Here is a 17,243-nt window from a genome sequence, read left to right on the forward strand (position 1 = left end):
TCTTCCTTTCAAATCTTAGTGCCTTTCCTTTCTCCCTCCCTCCCTCTCTTTCTCTCTCTCTCTGTATTTCTTCCTCCCTCCCTCCTCTCTCTCTTTCTTTCTTTTTCTCTTTCTCTCTCTCCCCCTTCCTTCCTTCCTTCCTTCCTTCCTTCCTTCCTTCCTTCCTTTCTTTCTTCCTTCCTTCCTTTCTTTCTTTCTTTCTTTTTCTTTCTTTCTTTTCTCTCTTTCTTTCTCTCTCTCTCTCTCTCTACTTCCTCCCTCCCTTCCTGATTGCATGGGGCACAACCTCCAGTACAGTGTTGAGCAGAAGTGGTGAATGTGTATATCCTTGTCGTGTTCCTGATGCTAGGGGAAAATAAGTCTTTTATCATTAAGTCTGATATTAGCTGTAGGTTTTTTGTAGATGCTCTTTATCCAATTGAGTAATTTCTATTCCTAGTTTGCTGAGAGGTTTTGTTTTTTTTTCCCCGAATTATCAGCAGTGGGTTGCTGGATTTTGTCAAATGTTTTTTCTGCATCTACTGAGGTAATTGTGTGATTTTTCTTTTTAATCTGTACATATGGTGAATTACATTAAGTAATTTTTTGAGTATTGAACCAGTCTTGCATCCTGGGGTAAACTCTACTTGGTCATGATGTATTACCCTTTTTATATATTGCTGGATTCGAGTTGCTAGTATTTTGATATGAGGATTTTTGTATCTATGTTCAAGAGGGTTATTGAACTATAGTTTTCTTTTTTAATATCTTTGTCTAATTTTGGTATTAGGGTAAAGCTACTTTCCTGAAATGAGTTTGGAAGGGTTCCCACCTCTTCTGAATTTTTTTAAGATTTTGTGTAGAATATAATATATTTCTCCCTTAAATGTTGGGCAGAGACTGGCAGTGAAGCAATCTAAGTTTGGAGTATTTATTGTTGGAAGGTTTTTAAGTACAATTCAATTCCTTTAATGGTATACTACTTATTCAGGTTATGTTTTTGTGTGAGCTTTGGCAGTTTCAATCTTTCAAGGAATTTGACCATTTGATTTAAGTTGTTGAATTTAGGGGCAAAAGGTTGCTTGTAATATTTTATTGTTCTATCAGTGTCTGTAGAATATATAATGATATCATCTTTTTCATTCCTGTGTCACTTTTGTTGCTCTTTTTAAGCAACCAGCTTTTGATTTTATTGATTTTTCTGTTTCTTTTTTTTTTTCCCATGTGGTTCTCAATTTCAGTGATATGTCCTCTGTATCGCCGGTCCCCAACCTTTTTGGCACTAGGGATAGTTTTGTGGAAGACAGTTTCTCCACGGATGGTATCTATTTTTAAAAATATTTTTTCTTGGGAATTCCCTGGTGCTCCAGTAGTTAGGACTCTGAGCTTCCACTGCAGGGACGTGGGTTCGATCCTGGTCAGGAGACTAAGATGACGCAAACTGTGTGGCGTCGCCAAAAAAACTCAAAAACCAAAACCCCAAAAACAAAGAATGTTTTTCTTTTGAACTATTTGTGTCTTTTTATTTAAAGTCCTTTTCTTGTAGGCAGTTGATCTTGTTGGGCCTATCTTTTTTTATCCAATTTGATAATCTCTGACAGTGGTATTTCAACTACATTTGATATGCTTATTGATATGGTTAGATTTAAGTGTATCATCTTGCTGTTTATTTCCTATTTATCCCATCTACCCTTTGTTTGCTTTTTTCCTCCTTTTTGCCTTCTTTTAAATTATTTTTTATGTTTCCATTTATCTCCTTTGTTTGTTGATTAGCTTGTCATTGTTATTTTATTGATTGCCTTATGGTTTATAGTGTACAGTGTATCTTTAACTTATCACAGTCTACCTTCAGTTATGTTATACTACTTTATGTATAGTATAAGAATCTTTTAATAGTTTGTTTCTGTTTTTCCTCTCCCAGCTTTTATCTTACTGTTGTCATACATTTTATTTTCACATATATCATAAACTCATGAATACATTGTTGTTTTTATTTAAACAATCAATTTCTGGGCTTCCCTGGTGGCACAGTGGTTGAGAGTCCACCTGCCGATGCAGGGGACACAGGTTCGTGCCCTGGTCTGGGAAGATCCCACATGCCGCAGAGCGGCTAGGCCCGTGAGCCATGGCCGCTGAGCCTGCGCGTCCAGAGCCTGTGCTCTGCAACGGGAGAGGCCACAGCAGTGAGAGGCCCGTGTACTGCAAAAAAATAAATAAATTAATTAATTAAAAAAAATCAATTTCTAATAGTGATTTAAATGATAATAAAAAAATCATACTCATCTAGTTACAATTTCCAGTGTTTTGTTCCTTTGTGTAGGTCCATGTTTCCATCTTATGCGTGAATAACTTCCTTTAGTATATCTTATAGTGCAGGTTTGCTAGTGATGGATTCTTTTTTCTTTTTTTTTGGTATGTCTGGAAATGTCTTTATTTTGCTTTTTTTTGCCTTTGTTTTTGAAAGATTCTAAGGATTCTAGTACTTTATGATATACTAGTGTCTTTTTAAAAAAAAATTTTATTTATTTTTGGCTGCATTGGATCTTCGTTGCTGCATGCAGGCTTTCTCTAGTTGCGGCGAGCGGGGGCTACTCTTGATTGCGGTTGCGGTCTTCTCATGGCGGTGGCTTCCTCTTGTTGCAGAGCATGGGCTCGCGGCGCACAGGCTCAGTAGTTGTGGCATGTGGGCTCAGTAGTTGTGACTCGTGGGCTTAGTTGCTCCACAGCATGTGGGATCTTCCCGGACCAGGGCTCCAACCTGTGTCCCCTGCGTTGGCAAGCGGATTCTTAACCACTGCGCCACCAGGGAAGCCCACTAGTGTCTTCTTACTTGCATTGTTTCCAAGGAGAAATCTGCTGTCATCCTTTTTTTTTTTTTGGCTTCTCTGACCTGTCTTCTTCTGTGGCTGCTTTTCACATTTTCTCTTTATCCCTGCGTTTGAGTAGTTTGATTATGATGTCTCAGTGTAGGGTTGTTTTTTTTTGTTCATGTTTTTTGTGCTTGGGCTTGTTGAGCTTCTTGGACTTTGGGTTTATTATTTTAATCAAATTTGGAAAAAATTTTGAACATTATTTTATTTATTTATTTGGCCATGCTGCGCAGCATGCAGGACCTTAGTTCCCCAACCAGGGATCGAAACTGTGCCCCCTGCAGTGGAAATGTGGAGTCTTCACCACTGGACTGCCAGGGAAGTCCCTGAGCATTATTTCTTTATATGTTTTTCTACCTTCCTCTACTTTTGGGGACTCTAGTTACATGCATATTAAGCTGCTTGAAGCATAGCTCACTACTGTTCTTTTCATTTTTGGCAGTCTGCTTTTTTCTTGTCTTTTGTTTTTGCTAGTTTCTCTTTCTATGTCTTTAGGTTCACTAATCTTTTCTTCTTCCCTGTCTAATCTGTTAATCCAATCCATTGTATTTTTTATCTCAGACATTGTAGTTTAATCCCTAGAAGTTCAACTTTTTAATATCTTCCATATCTTTACTTAACTTTTGAACATATGGAATGCCATTATAATAACTTTTAATGTTTATTTCTGCAAATCTAACATCTGTGTTAATTTTGGATCATTTTTGATTGATTGTTCTCCTCATCATAGATTGTTTTTTTCTGCTTCTTTATACTCCAGACATTGGATGCCTGCCATTGTGAATTTTACCTTTTTAGGTGCTTGATATTTTTTCTATTTACGAATATTTTTGAACTTTGTTTTGGCATGTAGTTAATTTTTTGGAAACAGTTTGGTTGTTTCAAGTTTTGCTTTATGGTTTGTTAGGTGGGTCAGGAGAATTGCTCAGTCTAGGGCTAATTATTTCCCATTACCAAGGAAACACCTTCCCCATTACCAAGGAAAGTACGTAATATCTCATGAATTATGAGTTTTTGCAGGCTGGCTGATGGAAATGACTGTTCTAGGTTCTATATGTGAACATGTGCTGTGTTCTAATTTTTCAATTAAAAAAATTTTTTTTTTTTTCCTGACCTTGGGTAGTTTTCTCATATTTATGTGCTGATCTATACTCTGGTGAATACTCAGGGATTCCCTGTATAGATTTCTGGAATTATTTCCCTGTGGAATTCTTTTCTGTCTGGAACTCTGTCCTGTTGACTTTAGTGGCATTGATTTTCCTAGACTCTCAGTTCTGCCTCCTCCCTTAACTCAGGAAGCTTGCCTGGCTCCATTTGGTTCTCCTTCCTCGGGTTGTGGCCTTGAAACCCTCAAGGCAGTAAGATGTGACATTTGAAGGGGCTCATTTCATTTGCTTCCCATCTGTTAGAGATCATTGTCTTTCACTGCCTGACGTTCAGTGTCTGGAAAACCACTATTTATATGTATTTTATCTGCTTTTTTGGTTGTTTTTGGATGAGGGAATAAATCCAGTATTTGTTACTCTATCTTGGGCTGAGGTACAAAAACACTGACATGCAAAATTTTAAAAAGCCTTTATTCTGATAACAGGTTTTATTTAATTAACTCTTATTAATAAAGTATACTTTTGGAGTAAAGAATAGTATCATTATAATGTTTTTTACTTTTGAGTTAAATAGTACTTTGCTTGTAAAAAACTGAGGAAAAAATGATATTACCCATCTTTTTCAGAGAATATGTTTTTAAATGGGATGCTTATCTCTAATTATGCACATATTTGTAGTACAGTATTATATGCGGTATTCTCATAGCTATATTTACCAGTCGCCTAAGTGGACTTTTTTCTGTATATGTGCTCTCAGAAAATCTGTTGGATTTTGCTTTAACTTTGGAAGAGTACCTTTTGCTTTTAGAGAAGAGGGCCCACAACCTGTTAGACGTTTACCCTCATCTGTGTTCACTGCTGGATTTTCCTGAAGACATGTAATGTCAGGTTTCTTCATATTTAAGTTAGGCACTTTGAACTTGTCATTTATAAGGTTGGTCTGACGTTCATAAGTTAGATAGAATTTGCATGGTATATATCTTTCCTTCCCTTTACTTTTAACTTAAATATATCTTTGTATATTTATATTTAAAGTGCATTTCGTTAAGTAGCTTATTGGTGATCATTTCACAATATACACAAATACCTAATCGTTATACTGAACTCCTGAAACTAATATAATGTTATATGTCAATAATATCTCAAAGAAAGTGCATTTCTTGTATAGACGATATATTTGGATTTTGCTTTTTGCAAATCACTCTGATAATCTCTGTCTTTTAATTGGCATGCTTAGACTGTTCACATTTATTTTAATTCTTGATATGGTTTTATTAACATACACCAGCTTTGTTGTTCTCTATTTTTATTAGATTTTTTTTTACCCTTCTCCTCCTCATGATAATTTCTGAGGTAGATATTATTGTCCTCATTTCACGGCGGAGTAATTAATTGGAGTAAGAGTGAGTCTTACTCAATGAATAGTAATTGGCATAGCTGGGATCCAGGTCTTTTGAGTTGGAGTCTGTTGAATAAATCTTGGTTTGAAATGTGAACCACTCTTTTGCTTACTGATTAACCATCTGCGTTAAAACATCTTTTCAGGGACTTCCCTGGTGGCGCAGCGGTTAAGAATCCTCCTGCCAATGCGGGGAATGTGGGTTTGAGCCCTGGTCCAGGAAGATCCCACATGCCGCAGAGCAACTAAGCCTGTGTGCCACAACTACTGAGCCTGTGCTCTAGAGACCGCGTGCCACAACTACTGAAGCCCATGCACCTAGAGCCTGTGCTCCACAACAAGAGAAGCCACCGCAATGAGAGGCCCGTGCACCGCAATGAAGAGTAGCCCCCACTCACTGCAACTAGAGAAATCTGAGTGCAGCAGTGAAGACCCAGTGCAGCCAAAAACAAACAAACAAATAAATAAATAAACACCTTTTCAGAGGTGCTCATATTCCCTATAATTTGCCTTCCATAGTTATTTTTTTCCTGGTAATTAATTATAGTTAGAGGGCAATGTGTTTTAATCTCTTTAGGCCTTAGACTGCCTATTTTTTTAATTTTTAAATTTTTTTATTATTATTTTTTAATATCTATTGGAGTATAATTGCTTTACAATGGTGTGTTAGTTTCTGCTGTATAACAAAGTGAATCAGCTATGCGTATATATATAGCCCCATATCCCCTCCCTCTTGCGTCTCCCTCCCACCCTCCCTATCCCACCCCTCGAGGTGGACACAAAGCAGCGAGCTGATCTCCCTGTGCTATGTGGCTGCTTCCCACTAGCTATCTCTTTTACATTTGGTAGTGTATATATGTCCATGCCACTCTCTCACTTCGTCCCAGCTTACCCTTCCCCCTCCCCGTGTCCTCAAGTCCATTCTCTATGTTTGTGTCTTTATTCGTGTCCTGCCCCTAGGTTCTTCAGAACCAATTTTTTTAGATTCTATACATATGTGTTAGCATATGGTATTTGTTTTTCTCTTTCTGACTTCACTCTGTATGACAGTCTCTGGGTCCATCCACCTCACTACAAATAGCTCAATTCCATTTCTTTTTATGGCTGAGTAATATGACATTGTATATATGTGCCACATTTTCTTTATCCATTCATCTGTCGATGGACACTTAGATTGCTTCCATGTCCTGGCTATTGTAAATAGAGCTGCAATGAACATTGTGATACATGACTCTTTTTGAATTATGGTTTTCTCAGGGTGTATGCCCAGTAGTGGGACTGCTGGGTCGTGTGGTAGTTCTATTTTTAGTTTTCAAAGGAACCGCCATACTGTTCTCCATAGTGGTTTATCAATTTACATTCCCACCAACAGTGCAAGAGGGCTCTCTTTTCTCCACACCCTCTGCAGCATTTATTGTTTGTAGATTTTTTGTTGATGGCCATTCTGACCAGTGTGAGGTGATACCTCATTGTAGTTTTGAGTTGCATTTCTCTAATGATTAGTGATGTTGAGCATTCTTTCATGTGTTTGTTGGCAATCTGTATATCTTCTTGGAAGAAATGACTATTTAGGTCTTCTGCCCATTTTTGGATTAGGTTGTTTGTTTTTTTGATAGTTAGCTGCATGAGCTGCTTGTATATTTTTGAGATTAATCCTTTGTCAGTTGCTTGGTTTGCAAATATTTTCTCCCATTCTGAGGGTTGTCTTTTCGTCTTGTTTATGGTTTCCTTTGCTGTGCAAAAGCTTTTAAGTTTCATTAGGTCCCATTTGTTTATTTTTATTTCCATTTCTCTAGGAGGTGGGTCAAAAAGGGTCTTGCTGTGATTTATGTCATGGAGTGTTCTGCCTATGTTTTCCTCTAAGAGTTTTATAGTGTCTGGTTTTACATTTAGGTCTTTAATCCATTTTGAGTTTATTTTTGTGTATGGTGTTAGGGAGTGTTGTAATTTCATTCTTTTACATGTAGTTGTCCAGTTTTCCCAGCACCACTTATTGAAGAGGCTAGACTGCCTATTTTTTATATTATTATTATTTTTAAAAATATTTATTTATGTATTTATTTGTTTGTTTATTTTGGCTGCACCGGGTCTTAGTTGCGGCACTCGGGATCTTTGTTGTGGCATGTGGGAATTTTTTAGTTGTGGCATGCAGACTCTTATTTGCAGCATGCATGCGGGACCTAGTTCCCCGACCAGGGATCAAACCCAGTTCCCCTGCATTGGGAGTGCAGAGTCTCACCCACTGGACCACCAGGCAAGTCCCCAGGCTGCCTGTTTTTAAATGCACATGTAGTATTTTAATGCTAGAATGTACCCTAGAGATCATTTACTATCAGCCCTTCATTTTGTAGTTGAGATGTATCTTAGACTTTTTAAGCAGTGATTGAGATCACTGTATTTTAAATACTTTCATAATCTAAGAGCACTGGCCTCATTGACTAACAGATCAGTGGATTATGGATTAATTTGATTAATGAATAGGTAGACTTGCATTTTTCTATTCCATGGCTATATATCCTTTGGATTCCTCTAGTATATGGAGTTGGCGAACTACTTCCCAGGAATTGGCTGCTTGTTTTTGTAAAAAAGTTTTTTTGAACACACCGCATTCATTTAGTTACATTGTTTATGGCTGCTTTCACTTCACAAAGGCAGAGTTGAGTACTGACAGAAACTGTATGACTCTCAAAGCCTAAAATATTACTATCTGGCCCTTTAAGAAAAAAATGTTGGCTTCTATAATAGAGTTGTGGATTTTTGTGGATCTAAAAATGCCTACTTTAAACCAACTAATTAAAATTATAAGCAAGCCTGTGAATAACTATTAACTTAAGTAAATAACTTGAGATCTCATCCAAACCAAAATACTATGAAAGAATGTAAATTTTCAACAGATGTGTGTTTGGCTTTAATATTTTCTTTTTTCTTATCATACACTAGTGTAAGCATAACTAAAAATCACTTAGTCACTTGAATTCTGGTTTGAAAGGTGAGAGGGAGGAACTACTTACGGATGCCTGAGAAAATGTTGCTGCCAGAAGCTGAGATAAGGAACCCAGGAGAGGGGAACAGTTTTGGTGAACAGAGATCATAGAGGACTGGAGCTGGGCAAGAGGCAGACAATTTTTGACGACGTTCCATTTTGTCTAGCAAATGACTCACTATCATTGATCAGGGTTTATTGTAAGCTACGAGCAGAGTATTTTTGTCAGGTAGGTTACAAAGATGTGCTGATTCTTAAAATGTAAGTACACTTTTTTCTTTTTTCTCTATAACGGAACTTAGTTTCTTTGAACTCCGCATGAATTTATATGTGTTGTTTGTGTGTATATATATGTGCAGAGGATGAAGTAAGGAAGAAAGAAAAAGAGGAACCTATTAAATAATTCTGGTCAAAAGATCCCCTGAAATATAGTTTATTTTTTAAACAGTAATAGAAAAAAATCCTTTAAGGTAGGTGTTCTTCTTTATCTCTGAGATTATTAACTTAATGTTTTACCATAGTTTTGGTAATTATATTTCTTATCATCTGCTCAGTTATCCATCTTGCAGTTAGGTACTCTAAAAGAAAAGAAGTTTAGGTTTTTATAACACTGAAATTTAACACTGGCAATTAAGGTTAACCCTTCTCATTGAGAAAGAGGGAAGTGATGCCTTGCCTTAGGTTTATTTGGAGTAATACTGAATAGGGGTTTTAACTCAGATTCTGAGTATCTGTATAAGTAAGTCAGTGTTTTTTATGTTATCAAATTTACATACACAGGAAAGTATGTATAAAATGTATGTATACAGTATAAAGAATTTTAGTAGAAGGAACACTCATGTACCACTATCTACATTAAGAAATAGATTATTGATAGATATTTTATATTACCTTATTTCTAATAGAAAATGAATTCAAGTTAATCTGAAACTTCAAGGTGATGAAAGTGTTTTGTTTTTTTTTTTTTTCTTAAGACCAAAAAGAGCTCTAGAGAGTATTAAGGGATTAAACACTGAGATTAGGAAGAGGTTAGAAAGGGTTAGCCTTAATGCTGGTATTAAAATACTATATATAATAGATTCTTAAAGCAAGAGAATTTCTCATTGTCATTTAATTAGAAGGGCCATGCAACCTAGATTTTCCTCTCTAGCTTTATTGAGGTATAATTGACAAAGTTATATACATTTAAAGTATATAACATGATGATTGTTATATACATGTAACATGATGTATATGTTACAAAATGATTACCACAGTAAGGTTTAGTTAACACATTCATCACCTCATATGGTTACCTTTTTTTCGTGGTAAGAACTAAGATCTACTTTCTTAGCAAATTTCAAGTATTATAATACAGTATTGTTAACTGTAGTCACCATGCTGTACATTAGATCGCCAGAGATTATTTACCTTACAACTGGAAGTTTGTACACTGTGATCAACAATCCATTTCCCCCATCCCAAGCCCCTGACAACCACCATTCTACTCTCTGTTTCTCTGAGTTCAACTTATTTTAGATTGCACTTACAAGTGAGATCATACAATATTTGTCTTTCTCTGACTTATTTCACTTAGCATAATGCCCCTTAAGTTCATCGATATTGTCACAAATGGCAGGATTTCCCTCTTTTATGGCAGAATGATTTTTTCCATTGTATGTGTATCACATTTTCTTTATCCATCATCTTTTAGCTGACACTGAGTTGTTTCCTTGTCTTTGCTGTTGTGACAGTGCTACAGTGGACATGGGGATAGTGATTAAATTTCCTTCAAATAGATTGAAAAGTGAGGATTGCTGGATCATATGCTAGTTCTATTTTTAATTTTTTGAGGAACCTCATACTGTTTTCCGTAACGCTGTACCAATTTACATTCCCACTAACAGTGAACAAGAGTCCTCCCTTCTCCACATCTTCTTCAATACTAGTTCTTTCATGTCTTTTTGAATAAAAGCCATTCTACCAGATGTGAGGTGATGCCTCATTGTCATTTTTTTCTTTTTTCTTTTTTTAACATCTTTATTGGAGTATAATTGCTTTACAATGGTGTGTTAGTTTCTGCTGTATAACAAAGCGAATCAGCTGTACATATACATATATCCCCATATCTCCTCCCTCTTGAGTCTCCCTCCCACCCTCCCTATCCCACCCCTCTAGGTGGTCACAAAGCACCGAGCTGATCTCCCTGCGCTATGCGGCTGCTTCCCACTGGCTATCTGTTTTACATTTGGTAGTGTATATATGTCCATGCCACTCTCTCACTTCATCCCAGCTTCCCCTTCTCCGTGTCCTCAAGTCCATTCTCTACGTCTGCATCTTTATTTGTATCCTGCCCGTAGATTCTTCAGAACCATTTTTTTTTTTTTTTTTTTTTTTTAGATTCCATGTATATGTGTTAGCATACGGTATTTGTTTTCCTCTTTCTGACTTACTTCACTCTGTTTGACAGACTCTAGGTCAATCCACCTCGCTACAAATAACTCAATTTCATTTCTTTTTTTTTTATAAATTTATTTTTGCTGTATTGGGTCTTCGTTTCTGTGTGAGGGCTTTCTCTAGTTGTGGCAAGCGGGGGCCACTCTTCATCGTGATGCGCGGGCTTCTCACTATCACGGCCTCTCTTGTTGCGGAGCACAGGCTCCAGACGCACAGGCTCAGTAGTTGTGGCTCACGGGCCTAGTTGCTCCGCGGCATGTGGGATCCTCCCAGATCAGGGCTCGAACTCGTGTCCCCTGCATTAGCAGGCAGATTCTCAACCACTGCGCCACTAGGGAAGCCCCAATTTCATTTCTTTTTATGGCTGAGTAATATTCCATTGTATGTATGTGTCACATCTTCTTTATCCATTCAGTTGTCAGTGGACACTTAGGTTGCTTCCATGTCCTGGCTATTGTAAATAGAGCTGCAATGAACATTGTGATACATGACTCTTTTTGAATTATGGTTTTCTCAGGGTATATGCCCAGTAGTGGGATTGCTGGGTCGTATGGTAGTTCTATTTTTAGTTTTTTAAGGACCCTCTATACTGTTCTCCGTAGTGGCTGTATCAATTTACATTCCCACCAACAGTGCAGGAGGGTTCCGTTTTCTCCACACCCTCTCCAGCCTTTATTGTTTGTAGGTTTTTTGATGATGGCCACCTGACAGGTGTGAGGTGATACCTCATTGTAGTTTTGATTTACATTTCTCTAAAGATTAGTGGTGTTGAGCATCCTTTCATGTGTTTGTTGGCAATCTGTATATCTTCTTTGGAGAAATGTCTGTTTAGGTCTTCTGCCCATTTTTGGATTGGGTTGTTTGTTTTGATATTGAGCTGCACAAGCTACTTGTAAATTTTGGAGATTAATCCTTTGTCAGTTGCTTCATTTGCAAATATTTTCTCCCATTCTGAGGGTTGTCTTTTCATCTTGTTTATGGTTTCCTTTGCTGTGCAAAAGCTTTTAAGTTTCATTAGGTCCCATTTGTTTATTTTTGTTTTTATTTTCATTACTCTAGGAGGTGGGTCAAAAAAGATCTTGCTGTGGTTTATGTCAAAGAGTGTTTTTTCTATGTTTTCCTTTAAGAGTTTTATAGTGTCTGGTCTTACATTAAGTCTTTAATCCATTTGGGGTTTATTTTTGTGTATGGTGTTACGTGGTGCTATCACAAGTAATGAACCTGGAACTGTAATTAAAAATCTTCCAAGAAACAGAAGTCCAGGACCAGATGGCTTCATAGGTGAATTCTATCAAACCTTTAGAGAAGGGCTAACACCAGACCTTCTCAAACTCTTCCAAAAAATTGCAGAGGGAGGAATACTCCCAAATTCATTCTACGAAGCCACCATCACCCTGATACCAAAACCAGAAAAAGATACCACAAAAAAAGAAAATTATAGACCTATATCATTGATGAACATAGATGTAAAAATCCTGAACAAAATACTAGCAAACAGAATCCAACAACATATTAAAAAGGTCATACACCATGATCAAGTGGGATTTATCCCAGGGATGCAAGGATTCTTCAGTATACCCAAATCAATCAGTGTGATACACCATGTTAACAAATTAAGGAATAAAAACTATATGATCATCTCAATAGATGTAGGAAAAGCTTTTGACAAAATTCAATACCCATTTATGATAAAAACTCTCCAGAAAATCAGCATAAAGGGAACTTACCTCAACATAATAAAGGCCATATATGACCAACCCACAGCAAACATCATACTCAGTGTTAAAGAACTGAAAGCATTTCCACCAAGATCAGGAACAAGACAAGGATGTCCACTCTCACCACTCCTTTTTTTTTTTTTTTCACCACTCTTATTCAACATAGTTTTGGAAGTCCTAGCCACGGCAATCAGAGAAGAAAAAGAAATAAAAGGAATAAAATTGGAAAAGAAGAAGTAAAACTGTTATTGTTTTCAGAAGACATGATACTGTACATAGAAAATCCTAAAGGTGCTACCAGAAAACTACTAGAGCTAATCAATGAATTTGGAATGTTGCAGGATACAAAATTAATGCACAGAAATCTCTTGCATTTCTATACACTAACAACGAAAGATCAGAACGAGAAATTAAGGAAACAATCCCATTTACCATTGCAACAAAAAGAATAAAATACCTAAGAATAAACCTACCTAAGGAGGTGAAAGGCTTGTACTCAGAAAACTATAAAACACTGATGAAAGAAATCAAAGATGACAAAAAGATAGAGAAATATACCATGTTCTTGGATTGGAAGAATCAATGTTGTGAAAATGACTATACTACCCAAAGCAATCTACAGATTCAATGCAATCCCTATCAGACTACCAATGGCATTTTTCACAGAATTAGAACAAAAAACTTTTGCAATTTGTATGGAAACACAAAAGACCCAAATAATCAAAGCAACCCTGAGAAAGAAAAAAGGATCTGGGGGAATATTTCACCCCACTTTTTCCTGGCTTGTGAGATTTCTGTTGAGAAATCCACTTGTAGACTTACGGGGGCTCCCTTGTGTGATGATTCACTTTCCTCTTGCAGCTTTCAAATTTCTCTCTCTGTCTTTGACTTTTGATAACTTAGTTATAATGTGTCTCAATGAGCCCTTTTTGGACTAAACCTGTTTAGGGACTTCAGGGCCTCAGGAATCTTGATGTCCATTTATTTCCCCAATTGGGGAAGTTTTCAGCCATTTTATCTTTGAGGAAACTTTTGATCCCCTTCTCTCTTCTCTTTTTGTGATTCCCATAATCCATATATTGATTCTTTAAAAAACTTATTAATTTATTTTTAATTTATGGCTGCGCCAGGTCTTAGTTGCAGTGTACAGGATATTCGTTGTGGCATGTGGGATTTTTAGTTGCAGCATGTGAGTTCTTAGTTGTGGCATGTCGACTTCTTAGTTGTGGCACGTGAAATCTTAATTGTTACATGCATGCAGGATCTAGTTCCCCAACCAGGGATTGAACCAGGGCCTCCTGCACTGTGAGTGCAGAGTCCTACCCACTCAACCACCAGGGAAGTCCCCACATACTGATTCTTTGTTTTCCCGTAAGTCCTTTTGGCTTTCCTCATTCGTTCTCATTTCTTTTTCGTTTTGCTCATCTGACTGGATAATTTCAATTTACTTGTCTTTGAGTTCACTGATTCTTTCTTCTGCTTGGTTGAAGTCTCCTGTTGAAGTTTTGTGTTAAATTTTTTAGTTCAGTCATTATATTCGTCAGCTCTAGGATTTCCGTTTATGTTTTAAAGTGGTTTCCGTATCTTTTACACTTGTTTTATTCATGTATTTTCACCCTATTTTCAGTTATTTGTGTTTTCTTATAGTTCACAAAACTTCTTTAGGAGTATTATTTTGAATTCCTTGTTGTTCAATTCATAGATCTCCATTTCTTCAGGGTCAGTTATCGGAGCTTTATTAATTTTTTTTGGTGGTTTCAGGTTTAGTTGATTTCTTTGTGATCCTTCTGTCCTTGTGTTGGCATCTGTGCATTTGAGGAAGTGGTCTTCTTAGGTTCACTTTGTCAGGGAGAGACCTCCAGTCAGCCCAATTTGGGATTCTGGGTGGGCCAACTGGTAGTGTACACTAGCAGGCAGCATTTGCTTTCAGCATGTCTAGTGAGGTGGGGCCACTGCCCATGCTTTGAGGTTGGAGTGGCCTGCTGGCTCGGTTCCATAGTTGGATGAATCTACTGGTTAGGCTCCCTGGGTGGGTGGGGCTGCTGGCTTGGATCCATGGTCAAGTGGGGCCACTGTCTGGGCTCCATAATCACCTCTGGTTGTGCAGGGTCACACACTGGGTTCCCTGGCTGGGTGGTGTAGCTGTTTGGACTCTGTGATTGGGTGGGGTCACAGGCTGGGTTCTTAATCACCGCTGGTTGGGTGGGTCCCAAGGCTGTGCTCCCTGGCCAGATGCCGGTCTGTACTTCCCGTTGGGTCAGATTTTTTGAATTAGCCCTGATTTTGATATTCTCTTTGATTGTTTCTTCAAACCATTGAAAGCTAAGGGAATTACAATATTTCATTATTTTGGCTAGCCTACATCTTCCAGCTTATCTCTTTTATTTGGACACCATATGAGAATTCTTTCTTTGACTGTGGTTTGAGAAAATGTCTTCATAGATATGGTGGAAAAGAGTTCCAGATTAGAAATTAGGCAGTCCTGACTCTAATCTCCCATGGATTATTGGGTCAAATGGATGTGCATTTATACTTTTGGTAGTCCTCATATTTGGTATGTTAATTTGTACTCTCCCCAACAGTACAGTCAGAATATCCGTCACTTTATTACCTGGTCAGGACAGTATATCATCAAACTTTTGGTCTTTGCAAATATCATAGGTTCAAAAAAGTTGTCCCAATGTGATTTTTTTTCGTTTTTGGTCCATGTGTTATTCACAGGTGTGTTATTTAATTTCCAAATTTGGGGAACTTTTTTATGTATGTCTGTTACTGATTTCCAGTTTAATGTGTGGTCTGAGAGCATACTTTATGTAATGTCAGTTTAAAATGCTTCAATTCCACAAAGTTGATAAGATCCATATATCCTTTTTTTGATACTTTCTGCTTGTCGGTATTGCCATAAATCTCTGGTCTGGTCTAATTTCAGTTCCAGTGATAAGACTGGATCCATTGTGTGTTTAGGCAGTCATGTCTTATTGAGGGAGTGTAGTAGTCTACTCACTGCCATAACATATTACCACAGCCTTGGGGGCTTAAACAACAGAAATTTATTTCTGGAGGCTGGATCAAGGTGCTGGCGGGTTTGGTTTCTCCCGAGGTCTCTCTCCTTGGCCTGCAGATGACCACCTTCTCTCTGTATACCTGGTGTCTCTTTCTCTTCTTATAAGGACACCAGTCCTATTGGACTAGGGCCCCACCCTGTGATTTCATTTAATTACCTTCTCAAAGGTCCTGTTTCCAACTACAGTCGCACTGGGAATTAGGACTTCAATGTATGAATGTTAGGAGGCCTCAATTGAGTTCTTAATAACAGGAGGGGCATGGAGAGTGGGTATATGTGTTGGAAATATTTGTCTTGTGCTAATCCTATGCAATGTAGTCAATGTATATGTTGATAAATGTATACAATGATTATTTGGAAATACTATCTGTATGTTTAAGTTAATTATATGATTCTGAGTTGATAATATCTGCTTCCTTCTTAAAAATCTAAAATGAAATGAGACATTTTATGAGCAGTGGAATGAGCATCCAGCTGTTGTAGGGTATAGTGTTCTGTTAGGTCTGATTGGTTGATAGTATTTTTAGTAGTTATCTATTTCTGTGTAACGAATCACTCCCAAACTGAGCAGCTTAAAATGACGGACATTTATTATTTTATACTTTTTGTATGCCAAGGATTCTGAAGTGGCTTAGGTGTGTGGTTATGGCATAGTGTCTCTCAAGAGGTTGTAGTCAAGATCTTGGCTGGGGTTACAGTCTTCTGAAGGCTTCTTGGGATGGGAGGATCCACTTCTAAGATGGGTCACCCACATGGCTGTTAATAGGAGGGTCAGTTTCTCAAAATGTGGGCTTATCATAGGGCTGCTTATTAGACTTACTTTCATTTTTTGTGCAGGTGTGATGACAATGAATTTTCCTAAATTTTTTCTGAAAAGTTTTTATTTCTCTTCAGTTTAGAAAGTTATTTTGTGTTAAGAATTCTGGATTTGCAGATTTGTTTTCTTTTAGCACTTTAAATGTGTCTCTCCGTTGTGTTCTGGATTGTGTGATTTCTGATGAAAAGTCTGCTATCTTTTGTATCTTGGTTGCTCTGTACCTAATGGATCGTTTTCTGGTTGCTTTGAAGATTTGCTTGTTGTCACTGATTTCAGCAATTTGATTATGATGTGACTTGGTATGGCTTAAAAAAAAGTGTCTTATGCTTGGGGTTTGATAAGTTCTTACATGTGTGATTTTATGGTTTTCAACAAATTTGGAAAAATTTTGGCCATTCTTCACGTTTGTTCTGTCTCACCTTCTCCCCTTTTTGGGATTCCAATATAATACAATATTGCTTGTTATTATCCCACACCTCACAAAGACTCTGTTCTTTTTCTCAGTCTCCATGCTTTATTTTGTATAGTTTCTTATTGCTTTGTCAGTAAATTACTGATCTTTTCTTTCTTGTGTCTAATCTACTGTTATCCCATCAGGTATATATTTTTTGTTTCTAATGTTGTATTTTTCATCTGTAGAAGTTTGATATGGGTCTTATTTATTTATTATCATGGTGTAAGGTGTGAGGAGATTCTCCCCTGCCACCCCCAAACTGGCTGGTTATTCATTTATCTCAGTACCATTTCTCTGAATGAGCCATGTTTCCTCATAGATTTGAAATCTGCCTTTGTCATAAATTAAGTTCCACATATATTTGATTCTGTTTGTGGACTCACAGCAATTAATCTGTCCATTGATAACGTCTTTTCA

At 37.3% G+C, this 17,243-nt stretch overlaps 1 protein-coding gene across 7 annotated transcripts in view; it reads left to right on the forward strand.

The window, feature by feature from the left end:
* UBR3 (ubiquitin protein ligase E3 component n-recognin 3) overlaps positions 1-17,243 on the forward strand; it is a 224,976-nt gene that overhangs the window by 13,176 nt on the left and 194,557 nt on the right. Inside the window, exon 1 of one of the 7 annotated variants that reach the window (XM_079925169.1) lies at positions 7,573-8,807. The exons of the other annotated variants lie outside the window; for them this stretch is intronic. The gene's annotated coding sequence lies outside the window, so the exon portion shown is untranslated. Of the gene's footprint in view, positions 1-7,572; positions 8,808-17,243 lie in introns of those variants that run through there. 7 annotated transcript variants of the gene reach the window in all.

The sequence above is a fragment of the Stenella coeruleoalba genome, assembly GCF_951394435.1.
Source record: "Stenella coeruleoalba genome assembly, chromosome: 6".
Taxonomy (NCBI): Eukaryota; Metazoa; Chordata; class Mammalia; order Artiodactyla; family Delphinidae; genus Stenella; species Stenella coeruleoalba.